At 35.1% G+C, this 27,794-nt stretch overlaps 1 protein-coding gene across 1 annotated transcript in view; it reads right to left on the bottom strand.

The window, feature by feature from the left end:
* Positions 1–27,794, bottom strand: part of THSD7A (thrombospondin type 1 domain containing 7A) — a 262,212-nt gene that overhangs the window by 214,243 nt on the left and 20,175 nt on the right. Inside the window, exon 4 of the mRNA XM_085567407.1 lies at positions 8,047–8,173. The gene's annotated coding sequence lies outside the window, so the exon portion shown is untranslated. The remainder of the gene's footprint in view (positions 1–8,046; positions 8,174–27,794) is intronic.

Below are 27,794 nucleotides of genomic sequence, written 5' to 3' on the forward strand. Positions count from 1 at the left end.
ATTAGAGACTCCATAAAAATAAAATTATGCCTTTTCGAATGTTTCTGCAATGTATATAACAGGCTTTGCAGTTAAAATATTATTCTTAAATATGAGAGTTATGCCTGTGCTTGATATTAACAATGTCCATTGAAAAAGTATATTTTAGTTGATTTTTACTAATTTAATCTAGCTATTCTGCAACCAAACATATTCCTTAGGGTGATTGTTGTGGTCATGATTTTGGGTTTGTTTTCCCTGGGTTCTATTTATGGAGTGGGAAATAAAAAGTTAGTTCAAACAAACAAACAAAAAAACCGAACACCCACAATTTAACAAATAAATATTTGCAAATTAATTCCCTAAAAATTACTATTGTAATACTTTTTCAAGATAGAAGAATTTGAAGTTTAGCAAGCAGAGAATGTCTGGTACCTTTTGATCTCTTCAAAACAAGAAAAGAACTCTTAGAATTCTAATAAAAGTTTAAGAATCACAAGTCATGGAATTCCTAGCAGAGGCAGTAATTGCAGAACATCAGTCAAAGGTTTCATTACACCAGCTGCACTCCCCATTCTGTATGAGACTCATTACACAGGTGTAATCCTGCCAGCAGGAGAAGCATTGCTGCAGCAGCCAAGCATGGCACTTAATTTTGTCACTGCAAGGCAGACCTGGAGCAGATTCCCTTTGTTCCCACACTGTCTCCATAAACACACATGACGGTAGGCAGTAGAAATAAATTTCCAGACTAGAATATTAGGTAAGGAATTAGAAAATATGAATTTGGACAGGAGAGTGGTTTGAGAACAGGAAGGAGAGGAAAAACTGTGGATGATATTGATATTGTTAGCTCAGGATTGAGACATTCCAAACTGGATCCTACCTAAAGCAAAAAGACCAAGTTTCATATGCCACGGGAGCACCCATTCCAAGGCTTCCAGTACCATAATCTAACACTTCATAAGAGAATCAGGGACTTATTTATGCTGAAAAAATCTTTATGGCCATGAAGCCCAACTGTTAATAGAGCACTGCCAAGTCCAACACTAAGCCATGTCCCTAAATGCCAAAACTGCATATTTGTTGAACACCTTCAGGGATGACAACTCATCCACTTCCCTGATCAGCCTGTTACAATGCTTGACAACCCTTTCCAGGAAAAACATTTTTCCTAATATCCAATCTAAACTTCCCTTGGTTCAATTTGAGGCCATACTATGTATTTTGTCCAAATTTTTATTCAATTCATTTGAAATATGTTGTAGTTCCATATATATTCATTTCAATAGCAGAGACAGTTTATGCCTTGTTCTTTAAAATGTAAAAAATCTCCATCCAAATGTACAGGGAATTCTGTATATTTATAACCTTATCACTGTGAATTGCACTGTGAATTACACTTCATTTACACTTTGCTAAAGGAAACAATTCTAGTGAGTAAGCCAAACACCATGTCTTTGGAAAGATTTGTGAAGTCTAGTGTGCTGGAAGCTGTCTCAAAATATTGCACAGTAGCTTTAAAAAGTCAAAGTCTAGTTTCAAAACCTGTTAGTTTTGAAAACAAAAGTCTTCAATTATCTAATCACAGATTTCTGAACATGTTAAACAGCTTTTATTTCCCCTGCTAAACTGCACAATTCTCCATGTTCTTGTAGTGTGTCCTCAGTTGCATTCACTTACACAAAGATATGCAGAGCAATGATGGACATAATCTGAAGACAAAGCATTTTTCCTGAAAACTGTTTTTCTGTAATGGCCTTCCTAATAATGCAGCTGCTAGCCAGGATTTCAATACACTATTTTTTAAACTATATTGGGAAGCTGGGTTAATAATGGGGGAAAATGTCAAATTACTCAAGTAAAATGAAAAAAATAATTTCAATTCTGTTGAATTAAGGAAGAGCCTTTTACTTTTTTTATATCCAATTTCAGGAAAAAAATAACTATTCCACAAGAAATATGCAATGCCTTTCCAACCTCAGGAGACAATTCCACTGTTTAAAATATCATATGGTATGGTTTGAATAGATTTTACACTTAGTGAGTATCCATTACATAACTTTACTCCACTGCCTTTAATTACCCCATTAAGCAAGTTGGTATTTGCATTTGCACTTACAGCAGCTGCACTAGAGCTGCAGGGCACAAGAATATAAAACCAAGAAGAAAAATTAATAAAACATTATCTTTTCCATTTAGCAAGTTCACTTTCTTTTTAAATGGAAACATTTGTATTAGTAGACTACTTCAACACTGTAAGATAATAAATCACATAAACCTTGTATTATTCAAGCCAACTGAACTGCCAGATAGAAGTATCATCACTCACTAACGGCACAACTTGCCCTTAAGCTTTTCTCATTTTACCGTATTTCTGAGGAGACACTTTGTATCTGAAATTGTTATTCAAAACATAAAAAGTGGTGCAAATGAAATGCAAGAGAAATCTCTCTTGTTCTAAACCTTTTACATTTAAAAAAATTAGATATTTATTTTAATGCATTGCACATCTTTAATAATCTGGACACATTTCTGAGTAAACAAGGACAAAGGTTTTAACTAATTAATTAAAAAATCTGCAAGTCATCACACATTCTTAGAAACAGCTTCCATTTTCAAGACCATTTGTTTTTCAGCTAGCCTGTGTAGTTTACAACACATTTATTAAATACTGCAATAATATTTCTTACATAATATTGTAATAATTAATATATAACCATTAATAAATGTTACTTATTACATCCACATATTCCCTAAACATTATGCATATAATAAACAGCAAGAAACAGAGCAATGAGAAATATCAATTATTTCATGAAGAGCCATTGATCCTGAAAAGCCAATTCCAGAGAGCTGATTGCTGCTTTACTATTTCCAGGCACATGGAAGCCCTTTTCCTCAGCAAATAGGTAATCATGCTTCTACCATGCATTAGAATACTGACAACCTGTGTATGCAGATGAAGGAAGCAAAGTAGCAGTTTTGATTCTGCCCATGTCCTTCATTTTTGAAGTCTTAAATTTGTAGCTGCTACAAAATATTCTATTTCTATAAAAGTATTATCCATGAGAATCTCACTACAATACTTTCTTGTATCTGGCAGGAATGACCCTATATTAGGCTTTTGCTGTCCCCCCCCAGACTTTTCTCTTACTGAAAATTTATCCACCTGAGGTCTTTCTCAACGATCTCTATTTTTCATTCTAGAGCAAAGCTAAAGCCCCTATTATTAATAAGCAGAAAAACCACTATTTTAGAAACATGAGAAGCATGTTACAGCATGGACCAACAGTCAATATTAGTTCTGGTGCCAAAATTCAAATATTAACACATTATGAGCATGATTAATATTCTAGAAGTTTCCTTCTTACATAAAGCAGGTGTGTATAAAGGAAAAAAGTTCTAAAGGGCTGTAAGAGTAGCATGTGATTGCATATGCTACAGCAGCTGTATACCTTTAATAAAAACATTTTCTCTATGAGCTTTTTATGTCAACACAGGATAGGCCTAAGATACACTGGTTTAAGTGCTAAAAACAGTGGCTTAAATCAAATCCTACGAGTATACAATTTTTCACGAGCTGTTTAATTGCATTGCTCATGGGGAATTGTAAGGGCAAAGGAAATGTGATTCAGCTCAAGCAGTATATTTATGCAAACCCACATAAAAGTACAGAGCAAAGGATCAGAGGAGCTGCATATCAGACATTTCACACCAATAAGAAAGAAACTAAATTATCATGCAACTTTCACAAGCCTTAATCTGATTCTCCATTTCAGTTATAGAACTGACTTAGCAATAGCAAGACTTTGGGCACAGCTGCCAATTCCTCCCAGTTGGATGAGAAATATTTCTTCCCTTCTTTCTGAAAAATTTGACACCTAATTCCCATGAAGCATCTCATGCCAGTGGTTAATTAGGGAACATTTTGCAAGAAGAACTAAAAATTGTCAGCAACACAGCAGGCAAATATTGACATTTTTTACAAGCCATGCCACTTAATTTCTCTTTCCAGAGCTCTTGCAGGCAGGCAGCTGCTGCCCAGACAAGCTGGGAACCTGTACACTTACTGCAAATCCCAGATTTCAGATACTTACTCAAACTGGCAAGAAACATTCCTCCTACATCACTTTCAAACATTTGACAGCCTGGCCATTCATTAAATGCATCTTGTAGCAATGTCCACAGATAACTCTATAATTCTTCCTGCCAGCAACTGAAAAGCAATGTGATAGGAAGCTGGGAGGACTCCCAGGTCTCAGAGTACCTGACAGGCAGGGGGAAAGCAGGAATAAAAGCAGTGTGAAGGCACGGGGCTGATGTGAGAAGGCCAGCAAGAGAGTACACTGATTAATGGCTGGATAGGAGATATCCTTCTTCACTGAGCAGCTGGAGAGCAGGGTTAGCTGCTGGTCAGGAGGTAATCAGATATTTGCAGTGAGACTTGATGCAGCCTATGGCTAAAAGTCATGTCACTCAGATCTGTGTAAATGCAACACAACTGCCACAGGCTCCTAGAGAATAAATAAGAGAAACTGGGAAAAATACAAAAATAAAGAAAAACAAAAAAGGCAAAATGAAAATAAATCAATAAAACAATAAAAACCCTTGATGTCCTTTCTTCTCCTTTTCCATACATCCTACTAAATTTAAGTAAAATTCCACTTTCACTCTAAACTTGAGATCCTTGTGCCAGGTGTGGCAGATGCGATTCAGTAATGCCATCTTCCTGAGATGGAAGATGGGGCCACAACCACTGCAGTGGGTATAGACATACATATCCAATTATAGGAGCAATTAGAGAGGATAAAAGACAGATTAGGTCCTCCCTCCAGAATACATACCCTGCCAGAGGAGCTGAGGCCAGGGAAAAGGTGGTAGGGGTTAATTACCAGCTGGAACACAAATGCTTTCTTTTTTCATAGTTCAAAATGTAAATCTGTCTAAGTGCCATAATTTTAGCCAAGCACTGACACATACACATTTTAACAGAAACATCCAGCTATTTCAGTTATTTTCCCTCTTTTCTTGGGTGATCTGAAAAATAAAATATTATTTTCCTTTCATTTACACACCACCACCCACATGATAGAAACAAATCTTAAAAACCTCTCAGTATCAAAGACCAAATATTTAGCATAGCCATATTCAAGCAGTTTCATAAACCTGCCACTGATCACACTCTGTTGAAGACATTGTGCTCTGTAGCACAAAGAAAAAAAATCAAAAACTTCCATAACATAGAAAAACTATTGTTTTACTATCAGTGTAACATGTGCAATTCGTTTTCAGCCAAAAGGTCACCTTCAGCAGACACTGCTTGATCTTTTAAGGGCTAAGACTGGAGCATTTAGTCACATTGTTATGGCCAAAATGTCCTGTGCCCACCTCTACGTGGCTGCTGGGGGCTGTGTGGGACACCCAAGGCACCAAGGACACCCAGGGTGCCCCCTGGACCTCTCTTGTGCTGCTCCTTTTGTTGTGAGAGATCAGCTGAGGTCAGATGCATCAAGGAATGAGCCAGAAGTTTCTCTCATTAAGCAAAAACTGTTCTCATTCTGAGGTTTTCTTAAACACATATGTACATTTGACAAGTTATCAGATTATGTTTTCCAGCTCCATATGGCTATCAAGATGACATTTTTGCAAAGCTTTAGATGAATAAGATCAGCCAATTGGACTCAGAAAACAATAATTGCTTTTGTAATGTAAGACACACACACACTGTTCAATTTTCTAACTTTACTGTCTATTCAAACTTACATCCAATATTTATTTAACATGTATACAATTTAATTAAAGCAAAATGAGATATTGGAGAACCTAGGAAGTAGTATTTTTTAACTATCGCAACAACAGTTTTACATAAAACCCAAATAAAAACATTCTTGTGTTGATTCAGCTGGTAAAATTTTGACTTTCTACTTCATATGCTGTTACATTGCCAAGGACTGCATAAAAGAGCAACACTGCTTAATCAACATCGTTCTTTTAACACATTTACCACCATGCCTTCTCTATTAGGAAGTTGAGCTGGTTGCATTAACTAATCAAAATGCCTTTGAACATCCATTAATACTGTTCAGTTAAATATCTATTGGGTTTAAAACCAATGTGAAGCTCATTTAATACTCTCCATGTTCTACTGGCATAAATCTTTTAAACTACTTCTTTTTTTTGCCACTAAAAGGGCAAAGTAAATGGTTCCTCTTATTACAAAAGACTTCAGAGACAAGAGAATCGGCCAACACTTATTGCTGAAACTATTAATGATTTTCATTAATGACCAAGGAAATACTATTAGAACCAGAATAAATAATGAAGAGTTCAGTGCTTCAGAATATAAATACTTAATAGAAAGCCTGTTTTTCTGTTATAAAAATCCTAACTTTTAAGGTCAAATTAAAAATATACACATTCCATCATAATATTACCTTGAAAACAGCATTTTTAAAGAAGTGAAATGGAAAACAAGGAGATGTAACTTTGTATCCTTTCCCAGTTGATAACTGAATATGGAATTCCCAAAACAGATGGTAAAGAATATGCAATACAGTGAAGGTCCTCTGGGTTTGATATGCACCTCTTTACAGCACCACCAAATTCTTTAACCTCAGTTAATATCTGTCAGAATCAGTAAAATGATACCCCTCTGCTGTTACTATTATTTTTTTGACCTTGATATCATGAACATGAATGTAATTATGATAATGAGCCAACTATTTTCTACAATATAGAAATCAAAAAGACTAGTACTCCCTCCCTTTCTCATGATAATACCTGAACATTCTGTCTTTATTTCATCTTCAATTGATAACATGTAACCACTAACACGTTGTCTAGTTTTTATTTCTTATTTCTAACATGAAAAAAGCCAGAACAAAAAAAAAAAAAAAAAAGCAAAGTTTTAGAATATTCATAACAACATGTTAGATGTATGATTAATGGAGGATAATAAACAAATATTTTAATGTTTGCACTATTTTACTGGCTTTACTGGCATAAATCTTGAATGACAGCACATCTGTCTGTTAGGACAACTAAATGTCAATAATGCATCAGCAGCACCACACACTCCGCATATTTTATGTAGTTAATATAAAAAGATTGTTGATGATTTTTGAGAGGATTTAAGCTATTTTAGTACTTTTAGACAATCAGCCATATCTGCCTACCACAGGATTTTTGCCCCATAATTTTCCCATGTTTCATAGAATTTTGTCCAAAATTTGTTGAACTAAACCAAATAATTTGAAAAAATACAATGGCTTGCAGATTATGAAAGTAATGTGCACACTTTAACGTGAGGTCAGATCTGTCACACTGGAAAAGCAAATAAATTAGAATGTGTAAAAGTGAGTTAAATAGGTTTGGACAGACTGAAATATAATTAGCACAAAACTGTTATCCTAGTCAGCATACTGACTGTTAAAAGAGTGACTCTGCAAAAAAAACTCCTGGCTTTGTTTCTAAAGGTCATGAATAGACAAAAAAATCAGGTTATTTCAGAGGAAAGATTCTTTCATATCCTGGTCAGAAATAAATCTTTGCAACTTTGATCATTGTGGGATTTATGGTCAAACTATAAAGACAAGTTGCAGATGAAAAGAATATTATTTTGTTACCTACAGTTATGCTTTGAGTCAAAGATATGTTAGCCAAATAAAGGTTGACTTATGATGAATTGTACAATTTCACAATAAATTTTTTGACTTGTGAGACAATCTAAGTGCACAACAGCAAGTTAGCTATTATTTCCTAGAAACATTCCTAGTTTTCTTTACTCAGCCATATTTATAACTGGAACAAAAATATAAAACTTAAACATTTCATTTAGATAAACTGCAGCTCTGTGATATGCACATAAGAATCATGTCCATTTTAGCAGTCAACTTGTGGAACTGCTTCATGCAGATTGCAGCTCTATCTGTAAATTACATCTTAGGCAAGGATAATTGCTATTGATTTGAGATATTTCAAATTTTCTGTAAGAAGAATCAAAGGGGGTTTAGGAAAGAAACAAGCTCCACATGGAAAGCAGTAAGCAGCACAAGTTAAACACACCTTTCTGCCATACCAAACATCAATTCTCCACTGCCAGCCAGGGACTTCACAACCATCATGATTCCAGAGCATGTTAAATCAATACCACAAGGATGGGAAACATCCATGTAATGAATTCAGAAACAACCTATAAATAAGCAAACAAAAGAAGGCAAAAATTGAACAAATTACCCATATGAGTTCTCCTGAGGATTCACTAAAGGAGAGGTAATGATGATGTAAACCATGTAAAAGTGGTAATTAATTTAGCATCAGTATCTCTGTATAGCCAAGAACATTTGAAGATATTTGAAGCATATTTTAATAGTTCTCTACATTTCAAAGTTTACTATGTCCCATGTGCCCCTGGATACTTTTGAATTCCCCTAAGAAGCCCAATGTTTACCTCTCAGTTGTATAATCATGTCTAGAACATTCCACACATTTTTTGTTTCTGTGAAAAATTGCTGCCAGGCATCTGTTTGGGACCTTTTCTACTCAAATTTTTTTCCTGTTTATGCTATCTGAGCACATTACTTATATCCATCTCAAAGTTCTAATTTAAAAGGACATTCCTCTGAATCATGGCTTAGTCTTGCCCATTCCTTCCCAAGTCTATTGAAAAATATTTTTATTTTCAATCTGAAGCTATATTTAAAAAATAAAAAATATACACCGTCTTTTGCCTGTCAGGCCTTACAGCCCCAAACAATATAGATTAAGTTTTTACAGAGGCTTACTAAAATCAAAAAAAGTCAAATTTTATTAAAAATTAATTGGTCCAGCAACCAAGCAATACAAAAGTAAGCCAGTAAGCTAAGTACAGTACCCTGGCACCAACAGGCAGAATGATTCTGCATTTATACAATCACACCTCCAAATTTCCTTACATATGCCAGCTAAACAGAAAAAAAAGCAACTGTTAGCCATTCTCTTCTGCTCTATTTGCTCTATGTCCCAGTTCCTTGTTTTTGGAGTTCAGTGGAATCCTCAGCCTTACAACGTCCTATTCTATCTTCAGGACACAGAAAAATAGAACAAATTGAATATAAGAAGATGGAACACAATCAGGACTCTTCCCCTAGCTGCACATATTTGCCTACATTGAGAAAATTCTATGATTATATCTAATCTCATTTGAGAGTTTCCAACCCTATTTTAGCTTGTCCTGTTAAGAACCAATAAGGGAAATATATATGTAGTCAAAACTTTAGGCAAAGAAGTTTTAACATAAGGCAGATCTTATTGTAAAAAATGCTGCTCCTCACATTTTTGCTGTAATATTACAATTATATATTGATTACTGTAAAAGAATGGCAACAAGAGGAGAGAATTGTGTCCTTTGCACCATCATGATTGTGAATAAGAACACTTTATTGAAACCCCACATTCCAAAAATTGTTTCCTTTTTCTTCATGAGGAAATTTTAAAATAAGGAGATGTCTGGTATTATCCAAAAGCAGCACTGCTCTGTATATAGGCATGCCACCTCCTAGTTGAGAACTTGAAGCAAGAAGCCCATTGGAAAACAGAATGAAATATCCTTTGTGGTTTGTTTTACATCAGTGGCAGTATGACTTAGATACCTTCATCCAGCAGCAAATCTCTCTCATTAATCAAAGTTAAAATTCATCTTACTGGCCTTTTAGTCTTCTTTGAAATAACACAATGTACTGGTTTAGGCTGGGATAGAGATAATTTTCTTCACAGTAGCTCATATGGGGCTGTGTTTTGGATTTCTGCTGAAAACAGTGTTGATAACACACGGTGGTTTCAGTTATTGCTGAGCAGTGCTTACACAGAGCCAAAGCCTTTTGTCCTGCTCCTACAGCAGGAAGAAGCTGAGAGGGGACACAGCTGGGGCAGATGACCCCAAATGAACAAAAGGATATTCCAATAGCAGTGGTATCAGCCATTTATATAAAACTAGAGGAAGAAGGGATAAAGGAGGAAGCAACTTTTGGAGTGATGGCATTTTTCTTCCCAAGGAAAGGTTAAACATGATGGAGCCCATCTTTCCTGGTGCACCTGGATATAGCTCAACACCTGCCCAAGAGAAGGGGTGAATGCCTTCCTTGTTTTGCTTTGCTTCTGCACAATGCTCTTGCTTTAACTATTAAACTGTCTTTATTTTCAGTCTACAGGTTTTCTCATTTTTACCCTTCTGATTCTCTCTCCCATCCCACTGGAGAAGGAGTGAGCAGCCCACCAGATTTAAAATGTAAGACACGTATACTCTGTTTCAGGAAATTTTAGACCAAGCTCAATTGGAGCAATAAGAAAGTCTAACTGAGATGAGTTAGTCTGGGAGATATCCATATATTAGTGTTTATTTTCCATCCATAAAAAGGCAGCCATATAAAGTAAACACTCCAAGAGTTTCATATAAGCAGCACAAAAAAAGCCAGTTACATACAAGCAGTAATTTGAGTAATGCACACAGTGGACTGGTCAAAAGAAACAGATTTATTTTTTGTTGAACCTCTGAACTATTTGAAATGAAGCCAAATTCAACCAAATTTGACAAATCAAGTTTACCACAAGGTTAATATTTCACATCCAGCTTTTCACTTGAAGCAAAATTTTATAGCCTGAAGAATGGAATTATAATAAAATGCTGATAAGCCCATACCACACAAATGAGTTTCTGCTAGAGGGTGGGTTCTCTATTCTTAACATGACAAAAAAAATGGATATACATTTGAGAAATAAGATACAACTCACATTCAGTAACTAATTCTTTATGCTTTTTTCTATCTGATACATGGGAAATAATTATCTACAAGAGCAAGTTCAGCCTGGTCAGAGAGTGAGAAAACTAGATAAATATTCCCAGAACTGGCTTGTAAGACTTTAGGGAGTTGAAGATAAACAATGATAACTAGTTATTATAAACAACTTGCAGGTGGTATTTACTTACTCTGTTTTCCTGGTTTTCTAAGATTGTTTATAAGAAAGGCATTTTGTTAATTAACCAGTCAGATGAAATGCATTGATTAATTGACCAATCTGGTCTGTCTGTATCAGAACCGTGTATAAAAAAGAGAATTTCAAAGTAAAGCAGGATGCTGTGCAAACCAGCTTTCTGATGAGTCTGTGTCATTTCTAATTCTACAGTGACATTTTTCTCTTCCTAAGTTCAAAGTTGAAATTCTTCAGAGTTCATTCATAAGGCCAATTAGGCCTATTAAATCTCATACGACAGCAGTACTTAAAAATGAGATACAACATTTGCAAAAGCAGAAGGACACATGTTCCTGAGGCTCAATTCCAACCCTTGTGTCTTAAATACAGCTCCAATGATTTAATGCAGCAAACAGTTCATGTAGATTTCTCCCTCCTGGTGCCATACAATTGAGTTTTAACTCTTTAAAAAAGCAAAGCTACTTCTTTGCTTTCCACTAATAAAGAGTGATGGCACTAACAGCATTCAGAAGAAATGCATAACCAGTGAAGGGCTGTCATTTGCTGTCATTTACAATAAGAATCTGCAACAGATTGCACAATGAAACACCACGATACCAATACAGCATCCAAAACTTATAAATATGAATATGAATCCTGTTGACTTGCAAACAGGTGTATGAGTATTAAAATTAGAATGCCAGAATATCCCAGTTTACTATTCTAACACACTGAAGTTTAACAGTTAATATGAATGTTTTAGACCCTAAAAAGAGACTATTTTTTTATTACTGTGACAGTTGTAATTACTAAAATATATAAACTCAGGAAACAGGGATCTTCCACAAACGTTTTTAAAGTCGTCTTGATGTGATGACCTCCTGTTTACAAAAGAATACATTCCATTGCAAAAGGTACAGCTTTTTATAAGTAGCAGTTTTGTTTTAGTTGTGCTTGCTAACTTTGTAATCAGTTTACGTGAAAATACCTGTAAACTACAAAGTAATACCTTACAGTATTTTGCTGACAGCTGATAGACTGTGAAACTAATTTCAACACTATTTTTACTCATTCTAGTTTGCTTTTTCTTTTTTTCAATCATCATCTGATAAACCTCATTTTCAATCAAAACAGTCTTTCAATGTTTGCTTGATTCACATCTGCCGATTTTCAAAAGAAATGGTGACTGCTAGGTAGTTCTTTTCCATAAATTTTTTTTCCACCCATGTACATTGCAGTTTTGAAAATACTTATTTTCAAAATACCTTGTTCCATAACAACTGTAATATCAGCAATATTATCAATGGCACACTGCTGCATTTGGTAACTATTACGTAAATCCATTAAATAGTCCTCGATTATATCTAGTGTTTTCACCTTCCTTATAGTTGAACTGTATGAATACATACAGCTAATGCAATTCATTTTAACTCCTCTTGACAGAAATCCTAATTCTCTGAGGTAAAAGATATCCAGAACATGCCCACAGAGAGAGAGAGAGCATTTTCAACAGCTCCATTCTCCTTTTCCTCTTTTGGTGTATCAGAGTTGGTGATCTTTTGCATTACAGTTGGGAATACTCTGAGAAGTTTCCAAGCCTTTGGGAACCTCATCTCTGAGTTACATACAATAGACCCAACCAGCTCATCAGAAGAATCATTTATGTAATTAAACCCAAGAAGTATGGAGACAGCCCTTCATCTCTTAATTTTGCATATGTTAATCTGTCGTGAAATTGTATCTCAGACATGTAAGCAGTCCAAATTCACTTTGGCTCTTTTTGCTTCCTTTTGTGTCTTTTCTGACATTTACTATGTGTATATACACCTGCATCTAATATTCCCATCTGCAAATGTACTTTATATTATAACACACACATATATCAGAAAAACAGAATAATAATAAGCTCAGAAATAGCAATTTTACAGCAAGGCTTACATTAAATAAATGTTTTTAAATCACAGAATCCCCACCACAGCTATGAACACTTTGGCACTGGAAGGTTTTCTTTAGATTTATTAACACTGTCTGTGACTCCTTAGGCCCAAGCAAGCCTAATAGAGACATAACTGGCTGCCATATCCAAGCATCTTTAAATGACATCAAATGAAAAATAAGACAAATTTTTAAAAATCCATTATAAAATATTTTTTTAGAGAGACGAGTTCATCTGAACAGGGAGAGATAACAGCATGGCAGATGGATGAAGGTGTTACATGAATGAGTAAAAAGGTAATATAAAGTCAATGATATGTTGCAAGTATTTCAAAGTCCTGATGCAGCTACTGGAAGTAAACTCAAGGGAAGAAATGAAATTTTATCCATGTTCTCTGTTCTTCAAAAAGGGAAGGGATAAGGATTTTTGTTTCTAGCCTTCATTAGTGGTATTACTTCATTTCTAATACTATGCAGAGAATTTAATTGCTATCATTTACACCACAATGTGCCCTTTGCCTCTTTTAAGGAAAACAAACAAAATATTCCCCCATATGAAAAGGAGATCTGCCATCTTTTTTATTATTTCAAAGCATTTATAGCAGGCAGAGATGCAAAGAGTGAGCCACATCAGTATGAAAATTTACAAACACCACCATCCCATGGTGATGAAAAGGAAGAGGGCAATCATCCAACTCCTGCTTCAATGTTTACACAGAGCATTTTATTGCAACTCCCCTTTTCCTCTTCTTTTCCTGTACTTAACCAGAATAATGCTATGAAATACTTAATTCTTGTACCTTTTCATTTCCTCAAAACATTACAATTCCAGATCACTAGTTCATCTACTTTGTATCTGGTTTTGATGCCACTGAATGCCTGGCCTCAGGAAACAGCAAAACCATTCCTGTGGGATTTTACTTAATGGTTCTTTCACATTATGCTTCAGGGATTGACACAAACAGAAAAATCTTGGATATTGCCCTCTGAAAAATACACTCACAGCAGGGCAGTTTGAATGGAATTTGGAATTCACTAAGGACTTGGATAATAATTTATATCTGCCAAATATATGTTAATTAATTCTAATGACTTTAAAATAATCTCCCATTTTGGTGCTCTCATACTGCAAACAGAAATTAATAAAAGGCAATTAATTCTTATTATACTTTGTTTCATAACATCTAGAAGAGGCTCTTAATTGGTCAAATTTAACAATACTATTCCATGAAAAGACCACAAGAAACTCTTCAATGTACCATGAAAATCAATCACATGAACTCATTAACAAAATTAATAAATTAGTTTTAAAACATAAAAAGTCATGTTCTCAATAGTTTCTAAACTAATTTGCTTTAGGATATGGTTACTAGTAGATAGGGTACCAATATTCAATTTATATTTTGATTCTATTCCCATCTAGATTCAAGGGATTCAACAGATCACTAACTAACATTACATACAATCACTTTCATGCTACTTGATTTAACTCACAAGACAATGAAGGGTTAAATGCTGACATGTGGCTATATTTAGCATTAATGATGCAGGAGTACACATACACACAGATATGGCTTAATGAAGCCAAAACAGCAAGTGCAATCTCTGTTATTATACAGTCATTGGTAGGCTACTATAAATTTAACCTCAAAGGGTTTTTAAAAGTTAATAACAATGTAATACAGTTGTGCCCATGTCACAAAAGTCCCAAACTTTGCTGTTCACAATTTGTGATAGCACTTGAAATACGAAAGTGTATACAAATCATCTTTAATTGAGCAACACCCTTACAAGTGCTTACTGTAATGAGCCCTTCATATCAGTCAGAAGAAAAATTCACAAAATTTCATTGTCATTTTTCTTAAGTTACTTGAGCAACATCTGTATATAGATGGCTTAATGGTTTGCTTGAGTACTGAACTGAAAGTATAAAACCTGTGTAAACCTAGAAAACATATGCCCATCAAGTGCAAAAATAAATATTCCCACTCACACTGTTCTGCAATCTGAGATCAGAGTTTTTTTACATGGCACACAGGAATTTAACTGCAGAATTCATTAAGGTGAGTGGAAGGAATACAGCTAAAATTTACTGCCACAGAAAGATTTATCTATAGAATACATCTAATAAAATTTAAGTATGAGCTGCAGTAACTTAACACTTTGAAAAGTCATAGGAGAAAAAAGTGGTTGTGAAGCTGCAACATAAAGCTGAAGGAAAAGCTTTATATTGCCTTGTTCCAGCAACTGTGGTAAAATATTATACACCTCTTGTAAGTATCTAATTACTGATGTCCTGACTTTTATTTCATTTATTTTGACAACCTAAACTGCCTCTAAAGTGCCTATCTGCATTTGCATTTTAATGAATAATAATTGATATTTATTCAGCACTATATTTGCATCTCAGAGGTTCATTTACAGATTAATATTCTTATTACCTAAAATAAACTATGCATTAATACTCAGGTTTGGGAATTACTAGCAAGGAAGCAAGACACTGTGGGTAGCATTATAATTTGGTCAACCTGTTGGCCTCAGCTTTGGCTTTTGTATTGTATTAGGTGTCAGTGGTGGCTGGGAATCCTGGACTCCAAGTTGTACTGCAGTTCCAGGGAGATAAAGAATTAGACTTCTCACTGAGTTCCCTAAAGGTTTTCAATTTATGCCATTCTTGATAAAGTAAGTACTGTAAATCACCCAGAATAAATTAGTAGTACTCACTGCTTTCTACAATCACACTGCTCATAAAGAAAAAATTGGAATATACTGATACATTGTGATCAAAAAGAAAACCAATGAACCTCACTGATATATATTCTGCCTTAACCATGCAAATTCAAAAAAGAGAAATAAGAGCAACAAAAAGGTCCAGAATTGATTCCAGAAAGTGCATTCCACCTGCATTAATTTGATTCCTGATTGTGACAGTCACAATTCAATAGTCACTACAATGATTTCCTTACTTTGACACACACACACACAAAAAAAAAAAAAAAAAAAAAACAAAAAAAAAACCACAGGATAATAAAACCCAAACTTTATTGCTGTAGTAAATTTGATTACATATTTTACAGCTTTGGATATTCACAAAAAAACCCACAAACCCACAAGCACAAAAGTGACATTTGGATTTCATATCCATGACTGGTTCTCTGGCAGATCAGGTTTAAATGTCAAGCTTCTGTGAAAAGATTTACCTCCCAGCATTAATCTTTCTCATCCATACATTCTTATCAGGACATTTATATTCCAGCATCTTAGAAAGTACTTGGTATTCTTTGCTATATATCTCCCTATTTCCTGGGATAATGCTGAGCCTAATCTAAACCAAGCACTCATGCAATGGGATCCCCTAAATTTTAAAACTCTCAAGTGAAGGCTGCACTCTCTGAACACTCCTGTCTTCAGATTAACCTTTTATCATGCAAAAAAAGTTATTTAAAAATAGATATAAGGTAGATATCTACCTCCTAGGCAATGTAGCTAATGAACAAGGCCAGTCACTCTGGAAGCAGACATCTAGAATAAATGAAAGAACCTTGAAGTACCTCTTTGTCTCCTCCAGCTTTAAGGGGTGCTTATGCTAACTCAGTGATGCACACCAACACTGCAGGCACCAAAACAGATCCCTCCTTATGAAAGACACTAAGACACAATTATCAACTCTGAAAGAATTAGCAATATTTACATACAGACTGTGCAAAGGCATTCTGACTTTAGAAGGCTGCAAATATGGGACTGGACTTTAAACCTAACTCCAATAACATAATCTAATTAAAAAGGACATTAAAAGTATTTTTAAGAAACTTGTAGATGAGGAAGAATATTACCATATGATGTCCAGTGGTATAACCTGTGGATATAAGAATAATCCAAAAAGAAAGCTACAATCAAACCATGCTATCCTTGGTTAGACAAAATAAACATTCTCAAACAGCCTCTTCTAGCTATTTTCTTCATATAGAGAGACAGAGAAAGCATGATTCTCAGAAAATTTCAGCTCACACTGACCAAACTCAAAAGCTAACGTCTACTGCAGCTGATAAGGAGATTAATTACTGTTCAGTTAATGCTAAAAGAATTATTACTTTTATCACATAGCTATTATATATATATATAGGTTTATAACTAAGCATTCTCGTACCCAAACATCTATTCTAGTGATGGTCCCCACACATCATTCCATCAGGCCAAGCAAGACTCAAGGAAGGACCCCCAGTGCTCACCAATAAAGGGTTGGTGTGGAGGCTCCACCTCGGGATGCCCGCCTGAAGTCCACGCTATGGTAGCAGAGGCAAACAAGACTTCTTGTGCTGGGCCTAACCTGGTAAGTGCAAGTCTATACCATTTTGGCAAGAAGAAAAGAGAAGAGAGGAAGAGAACCTATATCAGTCCTTTTTTCACTTGCTTGCAATTTCTTTTCTAATGTCTTCAGGCTGATGTGTTTTGCTGAAAACTTAACTGTTACAGTTCTTGGTCTTTTCTAAACTATAAAGAGGTTGAAAACTGAAGAGTTATAGAATACTTTCTTTTGGTGATATGTAAACATTACTGTCTTACCAACACCTGGCTTACCTAAAAATTTTTGGGTTTTGATGTAAGAAGCTAAGGGAAAGAACAACTTCCATTCCAGTGCAGCATTCTTTTTAAAATCCCAGGTTATTAACAACATTAATGTCTTTCCCACCTAATTATTTCTAAATAAGGGAGGAAATAAGCAAAGGCTGGCCCACCATGTTTCAAGTATTTCAAATCACATAGTTGATAATGAAAGAGAGGAAAGCAATAAGATCAGTCTACAGAGCAGATTTAAAGACAGCATATAATCACTGCATAGCATGAGACAGCCTCTGGGCTGTAATCAGTCAGTAGCCCTCAGTAAAATTATTACAGTGATACAATGGAGTGTTTCTGGCTCAAAAAGTAAGACTATTAATACTGAGTGAAGTCCTTGCCCCATTTGATCTTAATAAAGGATTAAGGCAGAGAGATATATGGCTCCCCACAGGCAGATCCCTACGGCTTCACACGATGGTTCTGGGAATCCAATGTCATCGTTGTTTCAGGACAAGCCCCCAGCAACTTCTGTTATATGCTAACTCTGCTAAAATAAGAATGAAAGAATTTAAGATAAAGATCATGATGTCTGAAGACTTGAAGACAAATGGGACTTGAGATTAGTAAAGAAAAGTCAAATATATCCTTGTAAGCTGACAAGTAAGTCAGCTTAAACCATGTAAGTTTAGCTAGCTAAACTGGATAACTGTGAATACAAATGAATCTGAACATTCAAATACAAAGGAAAATTTGGCCTAAAACCAGTGATGAATAAAAAAATTTAAATCCCATTTGTTGCTTAAACCCCAGTTGTCTGAGGTTACTGACAAAGTATGGTTATTCTTTTCTACAGAAGTGGTATACAATACTTATCTCCAGAGGAAGCATTTTAAAAAACTCAAATTCAAATAAAGTAAATTTGCCAGGAAGGGGAATAACATTAGGCTAAAAAAAAACTTATGTGATAGAAGGTATTAAAAAAATGGACAAAGAAATGTCAAGGTAAATTAAATCTATTTAAACAGCCTTTGCACGTAAATTACATGTTAAGAAGTAAAAAAAATCTGCAGAAGACCAAGGGCTATGACTGGAAATGGTAAAGATACACAAGTTATACAAAGTCATTTAAGCCAAACAGGAATGACCAAGAACTCTAAATGCCCAGAAATCTGTCAGGAGCTGGAGGAACTCTTTTGTCTTCAGAAGCAGAGTAAGGATGTAGCACTGAAAAGATAAAAAAAAGAATCACCAATCCCGAGAGAGACATTTATGATCTGTAAGTATTCTCATGAGCAGTTCAAATTAAATGCATTTGTGTCTAAAATATCAAGTACTGAAATCCATTCTAGAACAGTGCTGGGCAGAGACGTTCTCTTCATATACATCAAATTCCCAAATTTTCTTAAAGGAAAAAAATGCAGACACATTACTTTGAAATTACAGTCATTGCAGAATGCTTCATGCTTTTAACTGATGGATGCATATTTTAAAAATAGAAAAAAATTCCCTGTTCCTTTTCCCCAACTCATCTTCTTCCCATGCACAAAATAAATAGAAATCCCCAAAGCCTTAACTAGGCATAAATAATTTCTAAAAAAATCCCAACTTTTAAGTAAGTGGTCAAAGCCATATACATTGCTTTACTACAGATTGTGTTTTCCCATATTCCTTCATCTTTTTTTCTACAAACTGTAATTTTTTTTTCATTTGAAGGTCTGCATGTTGCTATGCCTTGTTTATTGACTATTATTAGATATTTCTTCAATTATAAAACAGAAGTAAATTTTAAAACTGCAAAGAAAAAATCAATGTACAATCCCATTGACAGACAAGCATTTGAATCTAAGGATTTTTAATTCTATCAAATTACCATATTATTCTCCATGTTTTTGGTGTATACTTTTGTATCTAAGTGAATATAAATCCAAATGCCAGCAGAGTTTGCAGAAGTTCTGTTTTTAAAAATCATGAAACTTCATATAGTGTTATATTCCATTACAAAAGTAAGTAAAATTTGAAACCATTTTTGAATGTGTGGCTCAGCAAAAGACCACAAGAATTTGATGCACATCTGAAAGCTGATTAGTGTGAGACATGCAAAATAAAACAATGAGAAAAAATTGTGTGTCAAGGGTCATATGTTTCTATTCTTCTATTAAAATAAAAAATATTGTTGAAGTTAGTAGAAATTGTGACAGCACCATATAATCTGTGCAGAAGCAGTGCATGTTTTCAATGACAAAAGCAAAATTAGAAAGTAGAAAGACATTGCAAGGACACTTTTTAAGGTCTAAAATGGCCTTTTCTCATTTCTGGAACAGAATGAAGCCAGAAAAAGTCTAAGTAATGACAAAATCCTGCTTTATCTTCCTGTAATAGACTACTACTAAGAAAAAGAAAAACCAGAACAACACTTCAGTAGAATTAGGTTGTCTGTTATCCAGAGTTCATAAGAAAATCGCTTTTGAAGCATGATTGGGACACACAACATACACCCACCAAAGAGTGTAGCAAGTCCTACACCAAACACATTCATCTCATTGCAGCATTCCTAGGGACAAACAGTCATTTCTGATTCACTGAAGAGAAATCTAGCACACACTGTGGCATGTTATGGGCAGGCTGGAAATACTGAGCACATGAACTTCTTTGCAAAAGCAGAAGGACCTGGAATTTCAAACTTCTTCTCTATCTAATGTGCCAAAATGGCAGGAATTTCAGACAAAAATTTCATTACAAACGCAGAGGAACTAATGCTGGTAAATATAGATGTGTACACATACAGAAAAAACTGAATGTATCATTCATATATAATTTTTTACCTTTGCTTTTCTTATTTAACTAGGCCAAGTATTCAGCCTCTATCTGGAAATAAGAATCCCACACAAGACTGGCCAAAGTGTCTCCCAAAAGGTATCTCATTCTCAGGGCCCTGTTTGTATCCTCTTTGAACATCTTTGCTCTCAAAAGTGTTTTGGTTGTCCATTTTCCAGGGAAAGTTGCACCATTCCAAGGGGCCACCTTCTCCCAGTGCTACCAGGCAGACAACATCCAGCTACATGTCAAGAGGAATGCACATTTCCAGACCCTCTGGAGCAGGGCAGATTCATCAGTATGAAGGTATAATTTACAGCTTCAGTGCAGACCCAACTCACGGCTCATGTTTCAGCTGGAAGGGATCTGCAATGATAAACTGGTCCAACTGCCCGACCACTTCAGGGCTGATCAAGTAAAATACAGTTTTTTAAGGGCATTGTTCAAATGCCTCATAAATATAAATGTGTCATGTTATCACCAGTGTCTCTACAAAGCCTGTTCCAGTGTTCAACCACTGTCTCAGTAAAGAATTGCTTGATTAAATGCAAGTGTTTAAAAAAAAAAGATAAATTAATTATGTACAACACCTCTGGATATAATGAAAACATTTAGCTATTTCAAATAATAAAGCCTGAAGTAAGTTCTATGCATGACCAGTTCATCATATACCTTAGTTTTAATAATTGATACTGTTTCATGGCATTTGCATAAGCATTTCCTTCTGTATCATGTAGAACATGTTAAATATTTTAACTCATCTTCCATCCCAAGACTACCACTATTCTTGAAGAGAAACAGAATTTAGGGTCTCCTACAGACAACATATTATTTCACTCTCCATTGTTTCCTTTAGAGAAAAGCTATCTAACAGAAGTCCATATAGCTTTTTACTAATTACTGCCAAGATGATGCACAGTAAAACAAAGGCAACATGGAACTTGTGCTGAAGCACCTATCTAACATCTTCTAAAGTAGGGCCATCTCTGTCAAAGAAATTCCTGTCACAAAACATTAATGCCTCCCTGGAAGCTTCTAATCCATTAAGATCTTGGCATTAACATCCAGAATCAACTGAGCTACAGTGAGAGTTGTATTCCCCTGGAGCAGCAGAGATCAAAATCCAGAGTCATTCACCCGAGACCTTGCTCAAGGAGATCTGGCTAGTTTTGTAAGGCAATACTGAATATTCAGTAGAGGAAAGAGCAAGAATGACTCTCCCAACTACAATCAAACGATCTCTAACTTTAGTATTTTATGCTACAGAATGCTTCCACAAAGGCAGAAAATATTTTTCCCATAGTCTATGCAATCAAAACTATGGATACAAGTCCTCTGGACAAAAACAGAAGGCTTTTCACTAAAGAAAATGTCTGAATCACTGGTAAATTTGAAAGTAAGGATGGTTGTTCCTCTAGTTCTAGCTCTTCCATTTCCTGACATCTACAAGTGCACCAAGATGAAAGAGGATGTCCTTTATTCTATGAAAAAAAAAATCTACAAAATAAAACCTTTAATTAAAAATGCTTTGGGCTGTCACAAAACATCACCTTGAACAAAACACACTAATAGGCTTAAAAACAATTTAATGAGCTTTAAAACAGTAACTATAAATTGCATTTCTTAAAACACTGCTTTCAGTCAAGACCTGAGTATGACAAAGCTTTCAACATCTAGCACCCATTCCAGGAAATAATGTGCTCTTGTTTTACTGCTATCTACAACAAAGACACACTGTCAGACCACTTGCAACACAGTTCAGCTCTCTTGTATGGAACTGTTGGCCAAGATCCCTGAAACCCACGGAGGGTTTCATTCCACAACCATGGTGCACAAAGAAAAATTTGATATCAAATAGGTCTTGTTGACACTAGAATTGTTCCTGCAGATTCTCTCCTTCAACAAATCTTCACTTGCTTGAACAGGAGTCTTTTAAAGTCTTTCAATGATGACTTCATATACGCATTCTAAGTGTTCTAACAACAAACTGTCATGGTAATTACCTCTCAGAAAGCAGGGAAACCACTGCACAAATCTCTCACACAACATGCATTCAGATTAGGCTTCTGCATGCACAGTTTTAACACACATTTTCATTTTCACATTTTTTTGTACAGAACGGTCACATTTTGTTTAACAAAATATGTTAGGATCTTAGGATCTTCTACAAGAAATTTTATATAAAAGCAAGCATGTGTGGAACACTAGTAAAAGCATACAAAAACAGATGTTTGTACCTAAACCCACATAGCTCAAGTATTAGTAAAAAAGAAGCCTAAGAGACTCAGATAAGTACTTTTAATTTTGGGTGAGAGAATGCCACCATATCCAGTGCCTCTGCAGTGTTTAAAGTTTCTTAACAAAATGCTAATTCCAAGAGCAGGGGTTCCAAACAGGTGTTGGAAAAGCTACATTAGATTTAATAGGAAGAAATTAAAATGGATTTTCTCTTTCTCAGAATGTAAATTTAGCCCATTTTTTTTCCTCTCCCTAGGGAAAGCTTAGAAAAGCTTCTATTTTACCCTTCACAATTTTGCCCCATTTTACCCTACATAATTTTGCCCCTAACAATTTTCTCCAGTTATGGTGGGTATCTAGTATTGCTCACATCTTCAGCCTAGTTACTTACTTTACTGAAATTCCTTTTAAGAATTAACTGATTAGTATGAGCATACAGTCTTACTCTGGCCTCAGAATTAGCATGCTCACCAAAATCAATTCTCCCAGTGAGAGGGGTTTTTGTTGGGTACACAAAGGACTTTATAAACAATTCAACAGGCATGAAAAAAAAATCACATAATGATCATTTTCATTACACACATCCTTGTGATTTCATGAAAGCAATGGATAATACAATGGGCTACTATTCTCAATGAAAGAATATATGCTAATAAAGCATATTAAACAAATTCTCATCTCTACTGTACCCATGCAATCCTGCTGAGTGCACTGGAGCTGACTGAATGACCAAGGATATACAATTTGGCTCATGAAGGCTATTCACACTGCCTAGCTAGCATATATAACACAAGTAAATCTCCTCTAGGGTGCAAACCAAAAGTATCTTCATTAAAAGTTAGGTTCTTGACTTCAAACACAGTAGTTAAAGATGAAATGCAAGTGATGTGAATAGCTCCCAAAAATCATACATACTGTGAAAAAATCTCCACCCTCTTACATGAAGCTGGTTCTAGTCAAAGACCACAATAAAATTTATTAACCAACTTTAGGTATGCCTGCAAGATGACTTCAATAGTTCTGTGATGAAATTGAACACCAAATTAAATAATGTGCTTCATTGGCAGGACAGAATTCTTGGATTTTATCTATTTTTTCTTTTACTTCATATGAATTATTTTAAGTTCTATTTGCCTTTGTCATCGTAGTAATCTACAACCTCCATAACACAACATGCATAACATTATCACAAATACCTAAGAGGCAACAGAAGATAAATTTTAGTCACAGATAATAAATTATTCTCTTAAATGATAGGTATGTCTTATTCACACAGAATAAGGAACTGAATATATAAAAGAATATATAAAAGTAGAAAATGTAAATTCTATTTTACCAAATGTAATACAGAATGTGACATGAATTTGTAACAAAAACTGCCAAACAGAAAATGGAAACAGTCCTAGACTTACCATGTCAAAATGCCTTGAGATACTTAGGAAATTTGAGGCAATTTTCAAATACCCTAGAGCATGACTGTATCTTTTTATTGCTTTTCCATTAGGAAGAATCATTAGTGAAGACAGTCATATTATGCATCTAAAAATATTTTTTTAAATAGCAACAAAAAAATTGTACAATAAATTGCCATAATTTTCATTAAAAATCTCAAATTATTTACTTTTTCCTTTAGAGATTGCCTACCATTATAAATGTATACAGTCCTTTTCCAAAAAGTGCTGCATTATTTTAATCTTTCAATGAGATTATTAATAAGTCTGATTGCTAACCATGAGAATCCAAGTCAACCTTCACATCATCCAATGGGCAACTGTTGAAAATGACAACAAAATATTTTGTGTTACTGTACTACACATGGATCTATACATACCTTGCATTTAACCCAATTTCTTGACCAAGCAAGGAATAAATACCAAAGCTAGCTACACAATTCTGTTCCTTTTTATTACTTAGGGTTTAATATAACTTGCATATAACCATATTACCTGAAACACTTACAGGGAAGGGAACACAATGCAACATATCAGTCTTATGCCTGATAGCCTAGTAAAGAAACTATATAAAAGTTTCAATGTGACACTTCAATCCTTTTAAGAAGGATATGATTAGTAGGGTATTCAAATGCTCAGAATTCCTGTCTGCCATGAGCAAGCTGGACAAACTGAGGAAAAAATAAATCTGTATTATACAACTATAACAATTAAGAAATTAATCTATCACAGAACAAATCTTATGCAATACAGATTTAAGCCACAGTTAGGATTCCACATGGAAGAAATCCAAGGAATTCTTGCCATCAAAGATTTTTTCCAAGAGCTACCTCACTAGTACTGCCCAAATATAATCAAATTCTACTGAATGACACACTAGTTGTGAATTGCTGGAACACTCTCTTAGTCATTTTAAAGTCATGAGGAATCTGAATGACACAAAAGGTGGCATTTAAAGAACAAATAGACAGCTGTGGTCCCTGTGGGCTAGCTGCCAGGCTCAGACAGGGTCCTCTGCAGCTTCCTCACTTTCCACTGACTTTCAGGCTGCAACAAATGAACAGGTATGAAAATTGAAACCAAGGGCAGCATGAGCTGATGTGTGTACAATGTGCTCTTGCCTATACATCATTGTGTAAAGGTCTTTAAATGTTCTACTACATGCAAATTTATATTTTCAAACTTCCTATTGCACATATTCACAGGAACAATCTTTGTCTAAAAGCTACATACACTTAAATTAAATGGTAATTCATGTTGCACCTTGCTCTCACCCTCACAGGATTATGCCTGTTCAGTGAATTATTACTACCATATTAACACAAGTAAGAAACTAAGCTTTGCTTCTGCCCAAGTTAAGCACTCTCTAATGAAGTTAGGCTCAATCTAAATAGGCCAGACTGCAATAAAATAAAAGTCAAGACATACTATTACCTTTTATGAAGAAAAAGAGACTATAAGTAGGAATCTAATTAGATAGTACAATAAAATACTTATATTCAGTTAAAGCTAAGAGGTTAAAATAATCTATCCATATGGACACCTGGAACATATCCTTTTATAAAAGCTGTTTGAAAGAGCCCATTGAGACACACTCTGATTTTTGTGATTGATTTCAGAAGTTCAATTCATAAAGTAACTAACCAATAGCACTGGAAAGAAGCACCACTTCTGAAGAAAGCTATCCAGTACATGACATACAGTCTCTTGAAGCATCTTTGCCAGGGTGCTGAAGGAGATTAAAACTAGCTCAGTTTTACACTGCTGCTCTGAACATAGTCCACGAAGGCAGAAAACTATGTTTAGGAACAAGCAGATCATCAAGTCATAGAAGTTCTGGTATTTTTCCACCTCTAGCAATACAACCATCGAAGCTTTGATGCCTTACCTAGTTAAGAGACATGGCAAAGAGGGAGCCAGTAAAAATTTAGTTTCTCTTCAGCTCATATAGCTTTTACTACAGGAGCATCTCCTCAGAGAATGACAATTCCTTACAATGGCACTTTCCTGGCAGGAGAAGCAACAAGTCCCACCCTCCAGATCATCCTGCTCCTCTCAGATCTCCAGCCTTCCTTTGACTTCAGCTGGCATGAACAGACAGGATCCTGTCTCTCCTCTAAAGGGACCAAACAGAGATTTACCCCACACAGCAAGACTTGGCCTTACAAGTCTGGGATGTAAAGCAGAGAGTGAAACCTTGGCTCAGGGACAGCTATTTTAGCACTTACTAATATCTCTTTTCCATTAAAAATTCTGAGTTTTGAAAACATGGCAGTGACAAGAATGAGGGAGGAAAAAGCAAGAAGTCATTTTCCTACTGGTGATCTATTTTGGACCTGCTATGTCGTAAGTGTTAAGACCTATAGAACAAATATGTAAGCTCAGGCCCAGACACAGCTGTGTGTGTTTCTGTTCAACCTGTGCCACATCCCTACATCTCCTCACTGTGCTACACTGTCAGAAACTCAGGGAAAACAACACATCCTCCACAAACCCCAGAGGTGATCAGCATGTCCTCCACACCTTTCAAGTTTTGTCACTGTGTCATTTCTCCTTCAATGCTCCATCACCCATCTGCCTGCCACCTCCTCTGCAGATACTGGAAGAGCAATCACTCCATGGATTTTACATACAAGTCCTGCTCCTCTGAACTTCTGGATCAAAACTGGCATTGGGGTTTTCCTGGTAAGCATTTGATAGTTTGAAAAAGCTGCAACTAGACAGGCTACTGCTATTTGTATCCTCCCTTCACTTTTGCCTTTACTCTTCTCCTGATTTTTTTCCATTATAGGTCTCTTATCTTCCAACTATTTGTTCTGAGCATACAGTCAAAAATACAAACTATGTTATCGGTGTATGGGATGAGTTCAAAAAAGATTATTTAGCTACAATATCATCTCCACTTGAAATTGCAGAGAAGATGTAGGAACATGACAGGTCCATTAACAAAAAATAAAAAGGCACATAGAACCCAAAAAATAAAAAACAAAAATCAAGCTCTTATTTATCAACTCACATTGGCTTGGGAATCAGATGCTGGATGTGCAGCTCAGAAGTAAATATGACAAACTCAGTTTTTCCTAGAAGTCAGTGATTAACCTTTGAATCTCATGAGGTGATTGCAGTGACAGTAAACATTAAAAAAAGCAAATGCAGAAATTATTCTTATTTTATAAAAAAAAAACTTCACTGCTACAGTATGGAGTGGATTTCAATAAAATCTAATGAGCTACACCCAGAGGAAGTCAGTGTTATCCATTTGTCTTCTAATATAAAATAGAATAAAAATCAGTATTTATAGTTAAATTGTAATGAAAAGTTTATGTCTACATTAAAATGTAGGGCATGAAAGAAGATAGCACATTCTGATTAAACAACATTCAGGACAGCTTTTGTGCTATATGATAATATTTATTCAATTACATTTAATATTAAAAAAGGATGGACAAGAAGACAAAGTATTTCAAACTAACATGTAATATTATCACTGCTTGTTAGTTCAGTGTTGCTAGTATTACATTCAGCAACTGCCCCATTTTCCATCACTTTAAAATAGTTTTATTCATGCTGAACTGTGCTATACTTTAAACTGATATAGCAACATGCAAGAAAAAATAAGCAAACATTGCATATACATTTAAAAAATCAAAACTCACAACCAAAAAACCTGCTGCCTCTTTTCTCCTGTAGCTGGCTGTTGTCTAATAACTACTTTTATTCCAGATCTTCAAAGTCAAGCAGGAATTTTTTCTGGGACAGCATGTCCTAATTAAATTTATTTGTGGTGTCCCATTTCTAAGATTCAAATTAAACATTTTTTGGTAGCTGAATGACAGTTTCTAAATTCATTTATTAAGCAAGGAGAGT

This window comes from Lonchura striata, chromosome 2 (genome assembly GCF_050655825.1).
Source record: "Lonchura striata isolate lonStrDom1 chromosome 2, ASM5065582v1, whole genome shotgun sequence".
Lineage (NCBI taxonomy): Eukaryota > Metazoa > Chordata > Aves > Passeriformes > Estrildidae > Lonchura > Lonchura striata.